This window comes from Spinacia oleracea, chromosome 3, assembly GCF_020520425.1.
Source record: "Spinacia oleracea cultivar Varoflay chromosome 3, BTI_SOV_V1, whole genome shotgun sequence".
Classification (NCBI taxonomy): domain Eukaryota; kingdom Viridiplantae; phylum Streptophyta; class Magnoliopsida; order Caryophyllales; family Amaranthaceae; genus Spinacia; species Spinacia oleracea.
Genome location: NC_079489.1, coordinates 132093211 through 132111857, shown reverse-complemented (window position 1 = coordinate 132111857; position 18647 = coordinate 132093211). Strand labels below are relative to the sequence as shown.

The 18647-nt window shown below is 35.1% G+C and overlaps 1 long non-coding RNA gene across 2 annotated transcripts; it reads left to right on the top strand.

The window, feature by feature from the left end:
* The first annotated feature begins 13347 nt into the window (after window positions 1-13347).
* LOC110794602 (uncharacterized) lies at window positions 13348-18383 on the top strand. 2 transcript variants are annotated; one of them, XR_002535070.2, is made up of 5 exons: window positions 13348-13719; window positions 16465-16539; window positions 17199-17659; window positions 17933-18012; window positions 18128-18383. It is a non-coding gene; the product is annotated as an uncharacterized lncRNA (long non-coding RNA). The 2 variants fall into 2 exon arrangements; XR_008931079.1 differs by having other exon boundaries at window positions 13374-13719; window positions 17199-17502.
* Window positions 18384-18647: the final 264 nt, after the last annotated feature.

The window sequence follows — 18647 nt, the reverse complement described above, 5'->3', positions numbered from 1 at the left end:
CATTTCATATATGATAAATGTTCAACCCCAATGTTTTATAACCATGGGCCTCAAACCCATCTTCTAAAACAATTCATGGAATTCAAAGCTATGCTTGATTTCCAGTGCTACAATGTGAGTGTTGCTTCTCACTTGTTGCATAGGTTTAGTTATCATGCTTTGCCAATCTTAACATCCTTTTCATCGAATGTTCTTTGAGATATGATGATAAGATCTTTTCGAGTTTGTTTATTATGTGATCTAGTCTTTCTTACTTCGATGGTGGTATTACTCATTTTGCAATGAAGAACCATCAAGTTAGCAGACGTTTTTCTTGCTTCAAGAGTGGTTCTACGCATTTTTCAATGAAGAACCATCGAGCCAGCAGACAGGTGATCTACCCAAGTTCAGTGAAGAACTTTAAACAACCCTGTTTTATTGCTTCTTAGGCAATAATTACTTTTACTTCAACTATTTAGGTTGCTAGTGATGCTTTGTTTGGATTTGCTTATCCAAGTAGTTCACAGATATGTGGAAGACTTTCCAGCTGTATCTTAGAACATAGAAATTAATATTTTAATTTCCCACGCAACAACTCATGGTCTCCAACCCATGTTGCCATTTCAAAACACGATGCTCTATAGCTCGTCCTTATCAATGGTTAACTCCAAAGGGTCTTGCTTGATCCTTTGCCAGTGTTTATGCGTGTAGCATCAATATTTAGCATATCTTTATTTCCTTGAATCAAGAACTATTCCTATGTACCTTTTCAAGTACCATAAGTATTCCTGATCTCGATCTAGTTGATCTTCACTTAGATCAATAGAGATTGGTATATGTTCGTCATGCCTAAAGTCATACGATACGTTTTTGGCGATCCTCATATTATATCATACATGATAAATTCTTTTGCAGAATAATTCCCAATTGAATTCTATTCATGTAACTTTAGCTTATCTAGTTTCAGTAGATACTAAATTCAGCTAAATTCTTTGACATATAATATAGGTTAAGAATTTCATTTAGACTCTTTGATGTTTAACTTAGTAAATGCTTATACATAGTTCAAAACATCCTTTACTTAGATTTATTCATATGGGTCGAATATCTCCAATGGAGTCTTTCGTGTTTGATTTAGTAAATGCCATTACTTAATCCAAAACAATATTATAAGATCTTTGTAAACAGATCTTAATACCCAGTGTGTACTAAGTTTCGCCATGGTCCATTATTGATGAATAATTTCAAATCTAAGTCATTAGCATTTGAATTTTATTTCACAATAGAGAGATATGTGTGTGATACACATAGGACCAAATAAGTTTTTATGTACTCCCACTAAACTTCTTATACATCTATAAGAATCATGTATATTTTATGAAACTAAAATGCTTATTAGCTTCACTTAAAATACAGTTCCAATTCCCAATTGCTTGCTTAAATCTGTACTTAGATTTTATAAGCTAGCTTTCCTTTTCAAGCATTTATTTGGATCCACAAATCCTATGACATGCCATGTACATAGTTTATTCCAACATTTGATTGAGGAATACTTTTGTCATCCAATTGCCATATTTACCAATATGCAATCATTGCTTGAATTATAGACTTGAAGCATTACGATTTTGCATGAGGTTTCAACACAATCCACATCGTGAATTTGCTTGTAACTTTTAGCAACTAATCTAGCTTTGTGTGTGAACACAATTCCATGTTTGATGGTTTTTATCCTTAAAACAAACTTGCAACCAATAGGTGTGAAACTATTCTTGCAAATCAACAAAATTTCAATTTTGTCATCAAAACATTGAGTATGTTTTATGGCCTCTAACCATTTAAAACATTTGAGTCTATATATGGCCTCTAACCATTTTAGGGAATTTGGGTTTCGTCATAGCTTTCTTACAAGTCACAAACTCATTAATCTATATGATAATAGTTTGACTGCAAGTTGTAGGTTTCTTCACTATTTAATAGAAGAATCTCATAGTTTCATTGACCTGATCTCTATGTTTCTTCACTATCTAATAGAAGAATCTCATAGTTTCAGTGACTTGAATTCTATGCCTACTTGGGTATAGAACATCAAACAATAGAATATCAATAGCCACTTGAAAGTCCTTTGAATATTCTGTTCTCCTTGAAGCACTTGTAAAGTCTTCTAAGAGATGTCTATTCTTTAAAGCCACTTCTAAAGTCCTTAAAGAATAAGTTCGGATTTTCTGAAGCACTTCGAAAAGCCTCCGGAATGTCCGTTTATGTTTGTTGTTCGTCTCGAAGACTTTCGAGGTCTATTTTCTCCCACTTGTCATTTTGGAAACGAATCTCCAAAAGGACATTATTTCGAGCAAACAAACATTATGTTCTCAAAAATTCGTGGTAGAAACAATACCCTTGTGTCTCATTTGAATAAATCACAATGAAACATATATCTATACTTGGGCCTTAGTTTGTCGAATGACAAACACTAAGCTCCCACTGAGTTTTGCAACTCTCTAGATATATTTTATGAAAAGTTATTCTGAAATTACTTTTCAATAGCTTTGACGAATTTGGTTTAGTTTGGTGGTAGTTGAGCATTTTGTTTTAGAAATTATAGGAAAAGTCTTTATGATTCATCATTGATCGAATCAAGTACTAATTGACTTCGATCATTCCAACGTAGATATGCCATATCTTATGGACCTAGATTGTGAAATTACAACACACAATCATTGATGATCATATTTGGTCTCAAGTAATCATCAACATGATCTAACCTAGATCTTTATGATTTCTTGCCGAGTGGATTTTATACTTCTGAATCTTTGAACTAGCCAAACAGATTCAACTTATATCACATTTGAGTAAATAAACCTATATTCACTCAAATCCATGTGAAATAATAAAGTCATAAAAACTTTCTTTAGCTTTGAACTCTATCGTCTAGGCGTTCTAACAATAGTTCATATTCTTTGTTACTTTCAACAAGTAAGACTAGCTTGTCTTAAGTTGATCTAGAAATCAACCAACTTTCAAAAGTCCATCAAAATAGAGCTTATGAATGTTAACTTGTTGATATGGTCTAAGCAACAATGCCAAAGATTTAATGGAACTCAAATCAAGGGTTTGATTTGAACCTAGTAAAGTTCTTTAAAGAGTTGTTTGTTTTAATCAAGCATATTGACTCAACCAGTAATTGACCATTTCATTCAAATAAACAAACAAACAAGCATTGTTTTTGTTCTTCTGAATGTGAGTCTTTCTGTGTTTGAAGCAGAAATTTAGGTATGCTGATTATGGAACAAAATAGCCATTTAGTTCCAGCCTTTGAAAGGACTTAAAACAAACTAGATGACCCTACAACTAATGTAGCATTGCCATGCTTCATTTCTCACTTGTAGGTCATTAGTGTATCCTAGCTTCCATTGTTTGAGTTTTTACCGAAGTAAGAACCTCAAGCGGTATATGATACCAAGGAAGTTTGATTGCTAGGTCACTTCTCTTTAAACATAAATTTATAGGTAGAAACGGAATCGTAAATTCCTTTCATTTGTTCCTTGTTTTCCTATTTCTTGTACCCTTTCTTATAGTCTTAAGAATTGAATTCTTTAGTGTTGACTTTTATACTTTGTTAGACATGTCCAATGTCACCCCAACAAGGTTTTTACCATTTTAATTTCTGTTGAATATTCTGTTTCAACTAGATGATCTTACAAGAAGCTTCTAAAGTTCTCTAAGCATCGATCTATTCGAATGTCTAGGGACTAGACTCATTCGAGAATTAAATGGACAAAGATATTAGGTTGTTAACCATTGGTAAAGCTGAGCGTTTAAGCTCAATGCTTTATGATCTCAAAACTACATTGTATTTTGAATTCACAAGCACCAATTGGTTTGCCATTCGATTTTGATCTTCGAAAACAACCATAAAAGTCGCTAAAAGAAACGTACATTTTAAATTGCTCACTTTCTCTCTTTTCCGTGAATCGTTCTTGGATTCACTACCAATCGAGGAAATTTACTGTTACCTTTCTAAAAGGATTTATTGCAGTGCAAGATATTTAATTATAAACAATAATTAAAACATACATTGAAGCATGCAAAGTCTAAACATTTATCATGAATAATAACTTGAAATTAAAGCAACCATGCAATTCAAACAAGTTATTAGCATTTTATTCGATTTTATTGTTCCGGCAGGTGTGAATAAAATGATTCCAAGATCCTAAAATCATTGAAGAATTAAGCACAGTTTGTCGACTTAATCCTAAAACATCTTAGGTAAGCAAAAAGCCTTTTGCTAATAGTCTAAAAACTATTCTTGGTTGATAGGTACGTCTAAGAACTTATTAGGTAAACCTATCGAATTTGCCACGACATAAAAGGACTCCTTACTTATATCGTTGAGTTTCACCAAAACTAACGTGTACTCACAATTATTTGTGTACCTTGCCCCTTTAGGACCAATAAGTAACACCTCGCTGAGCGAAAACTATTACTAGATTGATGTAAAGGATATCCAAGCAAGTGTATATTTTGGCATGGCACCTTTTAACTCAATTTTTAAGTTTGGAACTTAAGGCTCTTACTATGTTGGTTAGATTTTAAGTGAACTAAAATCCTTAATCATGCAACATAATCAAGCTTATGATCTCATGCATTTTAAGACATATTTAAAACAATAAATAACTTAAAACATGCATAAGATATTTGTGATCTAGTATGGCCCGACTTCATCTTGAAGCTTTGACTTCAAAGTCCGTCTTGAAAATCTCCGTGGGAGGCACCATTTTCTTCAAATAGGATAAGCTATAACTAATTACAACTATTTGATGGTTCGCAGACCATATTTGAATTGAAAAATAACTTTGGTACTTTAGACCAATTACATTCAAATTAATGGTACGCAGACCATATTTTCTATCCTATTTGGGCCATACTAGTCACTTCATAACCTGCAAAACAGTACATATACAATATATACCATTCACCCATTCATTATCATGAATGGCCCACATAGCTGGTTAGTAAAACACATTATGCATCACGTAAACATTTGCAGCAATTAATCAAGGGCACCAATAATCTACCAATTATTCAGTCCTTATTAATTCTAATCGAGTTGTTTTAACCTTAAGGATTTGTAGACCTAATCAAGAGTTTATGACTAAAAAGCGTCCCACTCAAACCAATAAATTCATATGCTTTACTAATTTTAAACATAAAATTGTATTTCTAGTCTAACCGGAAACATACAAATTTAATTAAAATTTAAAGCTCATATAAATTTATAATTGAATCCAAAAATTTAATTTTAATTTCAGTCACATTTAAATTAATTTATGATTTTAATTTTAGTAAAATAATTAGAATAAATGCCATTTATTATAATTATAATATTCAAAATTAAAATCCAAGAAATTAATTCAAATTATTAATTTTAAAATCAATTAAAATTACGTGAACTGAAATTTTCAAATTAAACATTCAAAAACGATCTAATCGAAACGCAAACATCCTACGCGTTGCACGCCCATGGGCTGTACGCACACAGCCATTGCTGGCCATGTGCGCGCAGCCCATGCGCTCGTTGCATAGCTGCTGCTGTCCCATACGCAAGCCTCCGCACAACGCCCACCGCACGCGAGCTATCGCTCGCAGCGCGCGCGCGTTACCGCGCTCGCTGGTGCGCGAGATCGCTCGCTGGTGCGCGCGAGCCATCGCTCGCTGGGGCGCTGCATCGCTCGCTGGTGCGCGCGAGCCATCGCTCGCTGGCGCGCGAGATCGCTCGCTGCGCGCGCGCGAGCCATCGCTCGCTGGTGCGCGACATCGCTCGCTGGGCGGGCGACGTCGCGCGCTGTGCGCGCGAGTGATGCTGTGCGCAGCGCTCGTGGCACGCGAGCTTGCGCTCGCTGCGCACGAGGTTGCGCGCTGTTGTGCGAGGCAGCGCGCGCTGTGGCGCAGTTCGCTTGCTGCCCACACGCGACTGCCTTGGCTCGCCCTTCGCCCATGCCCATTCGTTCATTGCTCGTGGCACACGACACAAGGCAGGGCTTCTGCCTTGTGCTCGTGCACTACGCCCTTGCTCATTGCATTCGTGCCGCACGGGCGACGAGCTCCCTTGCTCGTCGTCGCATGCCCGCATTATACAACACCCCTTAAGGGTAACACGAAGCGTCCATTGCTTCGTGCGTGCAAGTTATTTGAACGAATCGCATAAAATTTAAAATTTATATTTAAAATTAATGACAAATTAATAAATATTATTAATTTCATAATTTTAGGGCGAAAAATCGAAAATTTATTATCCAATTGATTTCCGATTGATATGGATTCAAGTCTAGGTCATAAAAATTTAAAATTTATCGTAAATTTACAACTTTTATGGTGGTTTTTAATCATAGGTTTCTAATTAAATTACAATTAATTATGAAAATCAAATTAATTCTAAATTATTCTAATTTTCAACAAATTAATCATAATTACAAATTAGATTGCATAATTAACAAGACTAGGCATTCAAACTTGTTAAACATATGCAGTAGGTCAATCAAAAATTCAAGATTTATCAACAAGAATCGCAAATATTTAATTTAACATCTTAAATTTACGAAATTTTGCATCCGAAAAACTAAAACCTTCGAAAAGTCATAGTTAAGCTTCGAATTTGAGAATTCTGGGTTCGGCAGAAAAATACTATTTTTGTCAAAATTTTAGAATGCCTTTTACATGCGGAATTGACACAAAAATCACTCAATTCGGATGAGTAATGAAGAAACTGCCGAAAAACTGCGTACATATAATTAAATAAACGCAATTTGCAATTAATTAACAATTACGAAAATTAATCACCCCTTTTAATTCTTGCAAATTTGTAATATTTAACCATGTTCATGCAATTTAGATTATGAAAATAATAAGGGGCTCGTGATACCACTGTTAGGTTATGATACATATGACATTACATAGATCATGCGGAAACAACCATTAACCCAGGAAACATATTATTTACACATAATCATTTAGCATAGTTTAGATGCATACTCTTTGTTGCGTGCCTTCCCTAGCTGCGCCCGAACCGAACAAGAACAAGTCTTTTAGGACTCCAAGTGTCGTCCCTCCGTAGAAAGTCCACAGCACGTCCGGATCCGCCTTAAGATTGACCAACTAGAATCGCCCTTAAGGTACTCAGAAAATTCGGCACTTTTGGGGCAAGATGGGTGTTTGAATTTTCTCTCAAAAACTCACTTTTGAATACTTTGAAACTTGTATATAAATTATGACCCCTAGGCCTTTATTTATAGAGTTATGGAAAAGGAATCGTAATCCTAGTAGGATGCGAATTAATTGGAATTAGAATCCTACATGAATTCTATTTAATTAATTTATCCAATTAGGAATAGACATTTAATCATACACTGACTCTTGCAGATTCAGGAATCACGCATGAGCACAAACTCACACACACACGGCAGCCACAAGGACTGCCCATGCGTGCGAGCTGCAGCCCACGCAGCAAGGCCCACGCATCCGTGGCCTTGGCGCGCGCTGGGCTTGTGGCGTGCGTGCTTGCTGGGCGACGGCCTGGCTTCGTGCTGGGCCTTCGTCCGGCAGGCCTCGTCCGATGCTAATTCGTACGATACGCTTCCAATTAAATTTCCATTTCCGGAATCTATTTCCGATACGAACAATATTTAATATTTCCGATTCCGGAATTAATTTCCGTTTCGAACAAATATTTAATATTTCCGTTTCCGGAATTATTTTCCGATTCCGGCAATATTTCCGATTCTGACAATGTTTCCGGCAATATTTCCGATTCTGACAATATTTCCGTTTCCGGCAATATTTCCGATTCTGACAATATTTCCGTTTCCGGCAATATTTCCGATTCTGGTAATATTTCCATTTCCAATAATATTTTCCGATACGTACCATGTTTCCGTTTCCGGCAACATCTACGACTTGGATAATATTCATATTTCCGACACGATCCATATTTCCGTTTCCGGCAATATCATCGTTTCCGGAGTATTCATTTCTTGCCTGTGACGATCTTAGCTCCCACTGAAACCAAGATCCGTCGGTTCCGAATATTCATAGATGGAGTATTTAATGCCATTAAATACTTGATCCGTTTACGTACTATTTGTGTGACCCTACGGGTTCAGTCAAGAGTAAGCTGTGGATTAATATCATTAATTCCACTTGAACTGAAGCGGCCTCTAGCTAGGCATTCAGCTCACTTGATCTCACTGAATTATTAACTTGTTAATTAATACTGAACCGCATTTATTAGACTTAACATAGAATGCATACTTGGACCAAGGGCATTATTTCCTTCAATTTCATACCCAAAACTTCATTTCATAACTTTTAATTCAACAAAACCTAACAACTAAAATTCAACAAAACCTAAATCCTAAAATGTACCCAATTAAAATTCAACTAAAATTCAACAAAACCTACAACTAAAATTCAACAAAACCTAAATCCTAAAATGTACCCAATTAAAATTCAACAAATAATATCAACCATTAAAATTCAATTATAATGCATAATTAAAATTCAATTATAATGTCCACAATTAAAATTAAAATGCACAATTAAAATTCAATAAATATCAAAATTAAAATTCAATACCTAAGAGAGGAGAGACTACAATGAACAAGGGCGGCTGAGTGGGCGGCGGCGTGGGCGGCTGCCGTGCCGTGGATGACTTCCTTGGCCGTGGGCGGCGGCTCTAAAAAGGAAGAAGGGCAGGAATCAGTGAAGTAGTGAAGTGGCGAAGCAGTGAAGCAGTGAAGCAGCGAAGGAACGGCGCGGCAACGACGGAAGGCGGCGAAGGCAACGACGACAGTGAACAGGGTGAAGCCGCCGGTGAGAACAAAGCAGCTAGTGTTGGTGTTGGTTTCGTTTGGGAGGGAAGCAGCTAGTGTTTGTCGAGCAATATTAACCTAAGTCAGAATGTTCCTAAGCAATTAAGCTGAGCGCGAATTCGAAAAAAAAAAATCAAAACACATTTGCGTCGCAGCTTTGTTAAACTGCGACGCAAATGACTCTAGGATGCCCCCCAGAGTTATTTGCGTCGCAGATTAGTAAATCTGCGACGCACTTGATTGAGTTAATTGCGTCGCAGTTTTACTAATCTGCGACGCAAATGACTCTGGGGGCATCCTAGAGTCATTTGCGTCGCAGTTTAACAAAGCTGCGACGCAAATGACTAAATTTTATGCTAAAATTTGTCATTTGCGTCACATGTTCAGAATGGCGTGGCAAATGAGGGGATGCAAATAAGCCTTTTTCCACTAGTGTCGGCTAGTCAAAAATGCTGAAATAGTACTCAACTGTGAAGCCAAAGATTTACTCAAGGCTAAAGGGAGACCCTTCAAGAAAGGTGCACTACCTCAAAAAACCCAAAAGAAACCACCTAAAAATATACATAAGAGACCTCATGAGAGGTGTTCTCAGAATCACAGGTCTCTTAGGTTAAGAAACCACTTTTTTGGGGTGGTTTCTTTGTAAAAAGTAAGAAACTACCTGCCCTAGAAAGGTGTTATTTATATATTAAATTTATTAGGAAAATTTGTAATTATTAATCCAACCTTTGCCCGATTTTCTTTAATTAGGCCTACCTATGCGATATTTCTAAATAATCCAACCTTTATGACCCAACTACTATTATTAAGCCTAACAAGTTACTAACCTGCTATAGGCGGTATTCACCCTTACGTGGCATATACCAATTATAATTTATTTTTATTCTTTTCCCCTTATTTTCTTTAATTCCTATTTTAATTTTCGTTCCTCTATCCTCTGCGATTTTCTGCTTCATCTCTGCACTCCTCTCCATTATTTCTCTTCTACCTCTTCTCCACCATTGTCGATCCCTCATACGGTCATACCTCTCCATTCGAAGTTCATCAAAAATAATCAGCAATTGCTATGGCTGGGGTAAAGAAATTGCCTGTTGGATCTGGATCTTCTTCAAATTCAAGGTTTTTTTTTCTTTCTAAATTTTCAACAAGACCACAATAACCAACATCCCACAAAATAAAAAAAAACTATATTATTGCAACAACTCAGAGTTTTTACGAACTGACCATCAAGGAAGCCCAAAATTCAAAATTTACCAAAAAAGGAACAAAAACGCTAAGGTTCGTAAGTTCACCTTCAATTGTACGATTTTGGAGACGAAATTTGAATGCGCGTGGATGAAGTCACCTATTTCCACAAGAAAATCGTTGATAATGTCATGAACCAGTACAATTGTGGTTGAAGCAGCAGTAATGGAGGAGAGAGGAATTGAAACACGGTATAGAGAAGAGAAGGGTTAAGGGTTTTTTGAAAAAATATTGAAATCCTTGTTTAGGTGGCAAGTGATGATGACGTGTCCAATATTTTAGGAGGGAAACCAACTTTGGGTTGTCAACGTTTTTAACGTTGACTTTGTAGCAGGTAACCGGTCATCTAGGCTTAATAATAGTAGTTGGGTCATAAATGTTGGATTATTTAGAAATATCGCATAGGTAGGCTTAATTAAAGAAAATCGGGCAAAGGTTGGATTAATAATTACAAATTTTCTTTGACTTTGTAGCAGGTAACCGGTCATCCAGGCTTAATAATAGTAGTTGGGTCATAAAGGTTGGATTATTTAGAAATATCGCATAGGTAGGCTTAATTAAAGAAAACCGGGCAAATGTTGGATTAATAATTACCAATTTTCCAATTTATTATTTAATTACCCTATCTAAAAAATCACTTATTCCAGAATAGTGGTTTCTTTATCAAATAAAAAAGACCACCTCCAACCGAAAAGAGGTCTCTTTAATTTTATTTAAGAAACCAACTTTTCAGAAAAGAAGTCTCTTATATTTTACTGGGCATAAATAATTATATACCTAAAAAACCACTTTTTTTTTTTTTTTTTTTCCGCAAAAGAGGTTTCTTAACCTTTTTTTACACTGATTATTTTTTATTTATTTATTTTGCGTTGAATTGCACTCTATATTTTTTGTGTGCAATTGTACGGTACGTACGACCCTATATTTCGAATCCGAAGCGTGTAACTATTTTTTTGCCACCTGATAGTACAATTTTTGTTTTACAAAAGTATCACATACTTATAATGCCAAAATAATCCAAATCTTAATTTCTTTAATCCCAAAAAAACATTACAAAAAATGTTAGCGTCTAAAGGTACTTAATGTTTCGTCCTATAATCTTCTCCGCAAAGAAATACAAAATTCTAAAACTAAAATGAAGTCACAAATCACCTACATCATATCATCATCTTCAGATTCCTCATCGATTTCGTTATGCTCGGACACATAGGTAACCCACAAATCTCTCAACTATCAATCTTCGCTTGAGAATAAGTAGTAGGTACTCTCCACTATAATACTACAAAACATCAAAAATTTGTATCAAAAATCAATATTATAAAACACGACCAAATGAAATAATATCAGCTTTTTAATTTATATAAAGCCATACAATATAGGAAAAATTAACAACAAAAGTCCCAATTATGGGAGATCGCCAAGTTAGAAAAACCAGCAATGGTTTCAGTTTTCCTGTCTTCCCTAAAATGAATCAACCAGGTTCAGAAAAACCAGCAATGGTTTATTAGAGGTATGAAGCCTCTTGCATAACGCCAAAGATTCAGGACACAGAAAGAAACCAAGTATTCTGATCATTTCTTGATGAATACGTACACATCCAATGTTCATAGGTCGTCTAGGTTGACTATATCGTCATCCCACCATAATTCATATGGGCTTCTTCCATGACTATCAACAGAAAGTTGGTCGACTGACATCAGAACTTGGTCCAAAGAATCAGCTAGCCAAATTGGAGTCCCAATACCCTAAAATGAACTTAATTTTACATCTATAGCTCCAACAATTAAAATACTTTTCAAAGCAACAACCAAGAAAATAGAGCAACATACACTCTTAACATCAATACTACCAACAATGGAATTACATTGCATAAACAAACAGCGAAATTGCCGCTCTTCTATGAAGCTAGAAGCGCTTCTATTTAACATTTAACTGCAACCAAAATAATTAGTATAAACTCCCCCCAAGTTTACATCAAGTAACACCAACATTGATTTCAGAAAAAGATAATGAGATAGAATCGAGAGATTAATTACTAATAAAAGAGTAGAACATTGCATACCTCTTGGCATAAATCAAGAGTAAGGCAACCACCAATAACTTCCTCGATCCTCGTGATTGTCTTTAACCTCAAGGTTGGTGATGGCAACATGTTTCATAAGTACATGGTCACGGTTGTATAAATTTGTCCAACAACAAGTGCTTCATGAATACTTCAGTTGAATCTCTAGGAGTATAATCAAGCATGACTCGACTGATACTAAGTGAGGAGGCTACAAACAAGAGGTGAAAGCTTGAGACTTAAAAGTAGTGAATGCAAACCACCCCGAAGTAAAAGCTAATATTGATGTAATAACTATGAAAGTGATTCAGTTATATACGCAACATGATAATAATCTAAAACATAGGCTATCTCAATATTATCTTATGATATAACTTAAACATTTTAACTATACCCGAAAATGCTGACTACCATTATTCAATGTACAAGGTAAAGTTATAAGATTATTCTAAGTAATTAATGGAAGCAGGCTGAGATACACACACAACTCTAAATTATATGTTGGAGTATAACCATTCAAGAACCCATGAAGGGAATTCAATGCAACATTCCGAATATACTATATTTTCCATACTACAAATACTTTGTTTCTAGTTCTCACATCTTGCTTATAGGTCCTTTTATTTTCAACAAAATGTAGTATGAGTGGATCTGGGTCACTAAGTCCTATTGAAATATGCTCAAACATTATTTCCCTGTCCTATTAGAGTCAGTCAAGAACTCCAGATACTAGCTGTCACCATGATTCCTTGCTACAATTTCTAAGCAAAAATTTCATTGCACCTCTCAAAGTTAAATGCTTTCACCCCAAGGGAAGTATAAGATGCAGTCGATATTTTTCTGATTCCTAGTCCTCTATCAGGGAAATGACTGCCCTAGAGCAAAAACAAATATTGACCAAATAATGCCTGACTAATGAATTACTACTAACACTGAAAGATTTTTATATGAACACTAGTTAAAAGACCCACTACCCTTGAAAACAAGAACATAGATCAAAATGGTATAAAAAAATTGATCCACCAAAAGCTACAACAGCATTCTAATTAAACCAAACAACTCCAAATATAAACTATATAGTCATTTACGAACACACATAACTGATCTTTAAGAAGAGAAATATCGAAATCCAACCTACTCCACTTGAAATTCACCAATTTAAAATAACGGTATGCTGTAAAACATTAAAATAAATCCACACTTCTAAAATTTAAGAACAATATACACTACTACAAAAACCGTGGTTTCACGACGCTTTGGCCTCGACGCAAGGGGAAGAGCGTTGAACTACATGATAGTCCGCGCGTCGTCTCGACGCCTATCTGTGTCCTCTGAAATTCTCGATGAATATAAGCGTCGAGAGTTTAGAAAATGGCCATGTGAGGCTCACGTGTCATACTTCACATCCCCGGGTCCAAATTGGGGGAAAACTTTCGGCATTCAACCCTAAACACCGCTCTCTCTCTTCTCTCTCTCTCTCTTCCAGATCTACATGAATAAGCATTTCTCTGCCTTCAGATCAACATTAACATACATGTAGTCCTCGGTCGACATTTCTAACTCAACTTTCAGGTAATAATTTCTCTTTCTCTTTATTCAAGCTCTCTTATCATACTTTTTTCTTATCTTCTTTAGATCTTGAATGTATTACTGGGAATTCAATTTGCTCTTTGTTCTTTGATTGAGTGAATTCCAAGTTTTATCTTATTGTAATTAGTTTTATCTGTCAACTCAATGCAAATATTTTGCACGATAAATTAGTTATTTTCTTGTTTAAACGAGTTTAGGGTTTATATTGAGCAGATTTATAGATTATTTTCTTCTTGATTCTTTACTTACCTTCTTCTTTGGTAGAGAAATATTGGGTGAAAAAAAATTGCAGTTACATTTCGCGGAATCTAGTTTCCTAAGTTTGGTCTGGCGCTGGGTAATTCGAACAATACATCAATGCATTTTTTTAAGTTGATTTTTGTTCTTTTCTATTCTTGTTAATTTTAGATTTGTGTGTTAAGGGTTTACTTTCAAATTTGGGTAAATTGATGGTTTAAGAGAATATCATAGTCATATTTCATCTATTGAGAGTAAAATTTTGGTAAATTAATGTTTGGTGCCTTCATTGAGAAGAACTGACATTGTTATTTGTGTTTCTTCTGTAAATTTCGGATATTCAAGTAGTTTGTTTCTTCAATTTATTTCAAGGCTGGATTTTGGGAATAAAGTCATTTCCGTTGTATGCCTATAGCATTGCCATGTAATTCTCAATTTCTCACTTTTCTTTTACAGTCATATTTCATCTATTGAGAGTACAATTTTGGTATAAATCAATGTTTGGTGCCTCCATTGAGAAGAGATGACTTTCTTATGTAAATTTCAGATGTTCAAGTAGTTTGTTTCTTCAATTTATTTCAAGGCTGGATTTTGGGGATGTTGCTTTTCGCTGCCTATACCATTGCCATGTGATTCTCAATTTCTCTCTTTTCTTTTATAATACTTTTATAAACTCTCAATTGGCAATGTTATTATTATTATCCTAAAAATCAAGCTAATGAACTCAGCAGAGATCAATCTACCTTCCTGAAACCTTACATATCAATTATCTTATGTCCTCTTCTTGATTTGAATAGTTGATTACTTCTTGGCAAAGAGCCCCACCAATTCGGTTTGGTGGTGAATAATCTAGGCAAATCTGCTACACGACAGTCCAACTTATAAGTTGCATGTCAATTATAAACCCCTACTAAGAATATAAATCCTCACCATCTGCTTTTGATTCTCTAATTAGCTATTATATCAGACGGGGATATGCATACCTGGTACATCACTAGTCACATGGCCCACATCCGACTTAAAAGAAACCTTTGTGCTCTCTCGATCCGAAACACTCATTTTTCTTTTATCATGAGAGCTGTTGCTTAGGCGAAGAGTTTAATTGCTGATCGAGGAACATTTTCTGAATAACACATAATACCAGGTAAAGATGCAGCTACCAGTCATAAATATTTTGTATTTAACAATAACTTGCAGTGAACTATACCCACACTTGTACTAGCAACTTTTTTGGGTAGTACCTTGGTCTAAATACCTTTTTTTTTTTTTTATCCATTTTGGTCTTCAGTTTGATTTCCGTTGGCTTTGGCCCTACTATTTCAGGTCTGAATTTATGTGAACTAGCAATAACAGTCTTCTCTACAGAGTGAATATGCAGAGAATCTGTTTCAATGACATTAGGAGCTGGGAGCTCAGATATTTAGTGATTACTATAATATGCAGGCTTATAATGAGAAAGTGGTAAATTTCGTTCCTATTTGTCTAGATAGGGCTTAAGATTTAGGACTGTGGAATTAGTTTGGGAAGGTATTAAGGTATCGATCGTCTGAAATTCTTTCTAAGTTTCAAATCTTAACCGGCCTAGGTGTGAATCAGTATTCTAAATTACAAACATGATAAAATTGATATTTGGCATTAGAAAACGAATGACAGGTTTGGGCAACAAATCGTAACTTAGCTGTGAATCAGTATTCTCAATATGAACATGGTTAACTCATGGCGAAGCATTATATATGTTTGAACTTGAAAGTTAGGCTTAATATACCCTTACCTTAAATCACTCTGATGAAGCGTAACTGTCAGTTGGGTGATGTTATAGGATGTGAACTGAAGGCATGGGATGAGGATGAGCGGGGAGGTGATCAAATATTCAAACAGACACGTTTCTGTTGCAGTTTCTTAGAGAATGTTCTGTGTATGCCCTGGAGGCCTTGATTTGGCAACTTAGAGCACTAGGTTTATGTGGTTGATACTAGAAATCTGTGAGTTAACTAAATATCCACTTTTTGTTTGCTTCTGATTTATACCTTTCACCGACTTTTGAAAGGCAATGTAGGAAGGTATGATCCTAAAAAAAATCTCCAAGAAATGATGAATTTCTGAATCGTAAAGGCTGTCTTTTAACTTAATCCATAAGGTTTTTGTCTCAGATGAATGTGAGCTTGTTGAAAATGTATTGTTTAGTGTATCTTCAAATCCCATTGAAAAGTTATTTTTTTGTGTTGTTTAACTGTATCACAGTTCTTATTCTTATTATTACCATCAAATCTGAAATTTGGTTTTTCATTAGGGTTAGAACATTCTAATTATTCTTAATTGTAGCTCGTATGATAGACTTATTCATATTCTATCATTCATATTAGCCTAAGGGGAACATGGAGTAAGATTAACAAAGGCTTTATTACTAATGAGATATGTAATAGTAGTGTTTTGTAAACATTTGTTACTAATGTGGCTTGTTTGGTTATTTTTGTGTGATTTGTCTTGCAGTTGCTATATAGTAAGAGACGAGTTATCGCAAGAGGGTTAGACCTACAACAAGTCTAGGGAATGGCACACCAACGGGTAATTATTCTAATTTTTTCTCATTAAACTGTTTTTGTATTTCATCGCTCCTCTAAATCTTCATAAAGTGCCTTAAATAGAAAAAGTTCTTATAAACTGATCCGAAGTTCCTATTTATCTTGCGCTATTAACAGGGGAATAATTTTTATTACGCCCGTCACATAGAAAAGAGCAATTTGCAAGTATATTTTACCCTGATCATGAAAACCTAAAAAAAGGTTTTCAAGGATGAATATCATTCAAGCAAGTTGAGAGATTAAAGGTCTGCAGAATTTATGAAGTAAAATGATTTTATGAAAGGTCTGCATAATTTATGACCTATCATTCGAGGGAGATGCGGGTGATATTCTTGATTTTCTAAATGTTCTGTTAAGGACCTTAAGGTCATTCAGTTAATAAGTTAAAGCTCAATGGCATCTCAAAATCCAAAGCGATATTTTTCTTGTAGTTTTGCTAGAATCATTAATAATGGCAGTAATTAGAGTTTACACCAAACAAGTACATGTTCGTTCTTAGTATTACCCGTCATATATTTGGAGTATTTGGACTCTTTCCTTCATTTTCCTCATTAAACTAAACACAAAAAAGCTAAAAGTTTTCATATTTCCTTAACAATATGTTCTATCTTTGTCACCTAATATTATGTCTCCTTTTTTCAGTCCACTTTCAAATGTCTGGGTGTGGCTGAATGGTTGCAGACCATGCATCTGGTTGGCTACCCAGATATCTTCACAACCAGGATTTTCTTGACAAGAGTTTGAGATATTCCCCGTTACAGTTTTAGCTTAAACATCTTAGAGGCTTAAACGCTAGACAGTCGGCGATAGGAATTATGCCATCCGGCCTTCCTTGAGTATTGCGACCCTTTGAGGGAAGAAATATAGATGGCTTCTCTCTAACGGTTTCTTCAACAAACAGAAGGATACTAGCAAGTACTGGGACTCGAGTTGGCGTGAATGTGAGGTTCGTTGAGAAGGTTCACAATCACATTTTTTCAGTCCCTATTTTGATCACTCCTACTTTCGTGAAATAAAATATTTTGTTCGGTTAATCAAGCCATATAATGTGATGAGCATTGTGTCATCTCGTCTATATTAGCCACCCGTTGTGATCAAACTGGGTATGTTAGCTAACCTGTCTGGATCCTGAAATTTGTAAAGAAGTTGGAAGGAAAGGAAAGATATAAAGTACACATTTCACAACTTTTCTATTTTCCGTTGCTGTACTTGTGGTCCAATTTTAACTGGTTTATGTGTAGTAAATGTAGGACATATGTTGGGTGAACTTATTGAATCATATTGAGTCAGATTAGGAAATCGGTTGAGTGATATAATAATGTTGAATCTCCACATTCTATATTAATGTTCATGTAGTAATATTAATGCTATTTCAGGTGTGTTAAAAATTGACAATGCAAATGAGCTATCAAATTTTTGTTCCAGAAGAGTATTTAGCTTACAGCCATGTCAGAAGGTAATTTTCCCGTAAGATATCCGTGCATGATATTGTGACATATTTAAGTGCAGATTCTTCTTCGAAGTTTTTTAGACTATGCACTGGATTTATTTCTCTTTTTTTGGATTTGCAGGCTTTACTGTATTAAGTGTGCTAAATGTGCTGAAGGATGTGTCTGGCAGCAGTTCTTTGAAAACAAGCACTTCAATATAAGTTGTTCAATTCCTTTAATGTAAACAAATGGTAGAAGTGTGCATAATATTACAATGTTAATGTACGGTATAAATAATTATTTTGTTGTAGTATATATCAATTTTGAACAAATTCATGTAAGACTCATTTTTTCTTCTATTTATACATTAGTAATGAATAGATTTTCTTGTCGTTTATTCATTTTGATCTCTATGGTAAGTTTTACCTTCACTGAATTTTCTTTGTGGATAAAATTTGAGTACAGCGTCGGTTGGACCCCCGAAATGATAATTAATCATAACTCTTAATTTTTGATGCTATTGTAATTAATATTATACAAATAATTCTGGACGCTTTTTTGGGGTCGTATTATGGTGGTCATTTAGAATTATAATTCCCGCCAACACAAATTTCTAGACACCCGTAAGTGTCGAGAACTTTAAATAGGAAAATGTTGGGCA